Genomic DNA, 2,653 nt, shown 5'->3' with positions numbered 1-2,653 from the left:
CTCCTCTCACCCTTCCCTCTTCTCCTCTCATTCTCCCCTCTCCTCCCCTCTCCTCTCATTCTCTCCTCCCCTCTCCTCATCCTCTCCTCCTCTCACCCTTCCCTCTTCTCCTCTCATTCTCCCCTCTCCTCCCCTCTCCTCTCATTCTCTCCTCCCCTCTCCTCCTCCTCTCCTCCTCTCACCCTTCCCTCTTCTCCTCTCATCCTCCCCTCTCCTGGTCTCAGACTGGCAGGGCTCTCATCATTAGGCCCAGGCGTCCCTCCTCACCACATGACCAGTCCAGGTTAAAAAAACTCAAGATGGTTTCCATTGTCACTTCAGGATATTCATTCAAATTGTATTCAAAAGTGCCATTTGTTTTTAATGAAGATTTGATCAACTTATGAATTTAATTCACTTTCTGAATTGACTGATTTGAAATGGAATTGACACCTACCCTGCCACAGACACATGTACAGTACATCTCTAGCGATACTAAACCAGGTTACTAGGTAAGTTAGTACATATTGTGTTTTGTTGGTTAATCATTTAATATGTGAACCATTACAGTATACCGTAGTTCCATTCCTTCTTAAATACTGATTTTTGTTTTACTCTCAGAATATCTACTTTTAAAAATACAGCAGAGATATCAATTTAATAGAAAAATATATTCAGCCTTTCTCATCATCATACAATTGATCGTTTGTTCATTTAACAAATTATAAAGAAGTAACTTTGATCTCAAAGAGAAGTTAAAAGAGAAGCCTGCACGCCTGCAGCTTCCTGGACCAGGGTTTAGGCTACAGCTCTCTATGATAAGCAAAGGTAGAATCTACTGCCATGATAGTTATTTGATCATCAGTAAACCGTGTTTGAATCCTGGGAGATATTTTCCTAGCAGTACAGTAGATATGGTTTAGCTAACCGTGCTAGTACAGTATATCACACGCCACTGCTGTAGCTGTGTGAAGCTGTCTATGGGTTGTTGTTCATGCTCCAGGTAGAAATTACCATTATCCAGTGTTGTTGTTGTCGTTTATCCTCTGGTGGCCACGTTCCCCTGAGGGTGTGTCTCTCGCTGGAAGGCCATATTGTCATAGTGATGTGGTTGCCAGGCCTCGGTGGGGGGTTGAGGAGTCAGGGTGGGGGTCGGAAGGTGTTTGTCATTGAGAGTGACCTCATACAGCAGCTCTCTATCTGATCCTCCAGACACTGTGACGATAGGGACATCTGGTGGTGGGACAGAGGAACTGCTGCTCTCCTCCTCCCCAGGCCCCTCCACTCCTAAGGCCTTCAGGATGTCAGCCTTACACATGGGGCAGGTCCTCTTGTCCAGCAGCCAGGGCTCGATACAGGCCTTGTGGAACAGATGACCACAGGTCAGGACGGTCACTACATCTCCTGGGCGGTATGACTCGATACACACGGCACAGGTGTGGCTGTCCAACTTTGTCTCCTCGTCCCCGCGCTTCAGCGTACGCACCTCCAGCCGACCAATCGCTTTCTTGGCCTGATTCCTCAGCCGCCTATCGGTGAGACGGATCACCCTGAGACTGTGCAGCCGGTGGGCGGAGACAAATCCGAAGTAGACAATGGAGGCGCCCGTCACAATGAAGAAGGCGATAGACAGGAAGTAGAGCCAATAGGTGTCCATCCAGGGCCCATGGGCTTTGCCCACCTCGATCACCATGGAGACGGCCACACCACTCCGCACTATGTTAGCGATCTCTACCCCCTGGAGGTTACCGATCATGATGGCCACGGTGCCAGTGGTGTCGCTGTGCGTCATGTAATCTGAGCTGTTACCGGTTCCATCCAGGTTATAGACCACTACGGCCGCCGCCCCCCTGGCCCACGCTGCCTTGATCTTCTCACTAAAGGTACAGTTTCCCCTCTTGACCAGAGCGATCCAGGACCCCTGGGTGGTGGTGTTGTGGTTGGAGGGGTAGGGGTCCAGGCTGCAGCCCTGGGGGTCTGAGGCAGGGAGGACCACCATCCCGGCAGCGCTCTCCAGAGGGGAGGAACGCCCGTACACCCCACACTCACAGAACCTGGTCTCTGTCTGGTTAGTGCTGCTGTCGTAGAAATCTACCCCCACGTACGCTGTCCAGAATATCATCGCTGTCGTAGACTGGACCAGCCCGGACAGACAGACGAAGAACAGGACAAACATCTCTGTCTGTTTAGCCATGGTCGCTCACTAACACTACCTCTTCGACCAGTCTCTCTTTGTTAGGACTTCTTCAGTCTTCTGTTTGTCTGCTCTTCTGTTCAGTTCCACAGTTGTTAGTTAGTTAGTTGTTGTTCTCACTGCGTTCAGCGTCTCTCTACCTGTCTGTTTCTGCCTCTGCCTCTCTCTCTCTCTCTCTCTCTCTCTCTCCCTGTGTTTGTGACCTGTGTGTTGATAGTAATCAGATAGCAGCCTGCTGTAACCCTGCCTCTCTCTGCGTCAGCTCTTCAGACTTATTATCTAAATGGACATTGGACTGTTGGGTAGAGACCAGCTATACAGCCAGGCAGAAGGGCTTGTGGTCTACATAGTACAGGTCTAAGGCAACAGGTTCCAGGTACCAGCTACGGTAAGGAACAGCACAGCACACAGCCATAAGGACATAAGCAAACAAAGAGATAACAACGCCATTAAGGAGAATTCCAAGGGAACTGTGACAAA

The 2,653-nt window shown here is 49.8% G+C and overlaps 1 pseudogene; it reads right to left on the bottom strand.

Moving 5' to 3' along the window:
* Window positions 1-335: 335 nt before the first annotated feature.
* LOC115203359 (E3 ubiquitin-protein ligase RNF128 pseudogene) lies at window positions 336-2,387 on the bottom strand (annotated as a pseudogene).
* Between the last annotated feature and the right edge of the window lie 266 nt (window positions 2,388-2,653).

The sequence above is a fragment of the Salmo trutta genome, chromosome 12, assembly GCF_901001165.1.
Source record: "Salmo trutta chromosome 12, fSalTru1.1, whole genome shotgun sequence".
Taxonomy (NCBI): domain Eukaryota; kingdom Metazoa; phylum Chordata; class Actinopteri; order Salmoniformes; family Salmonidae; genus Salmo; species Salmo trutta.
This window is presented reverse-complemented; position numbering and strand designations above follow the sequence as displayed.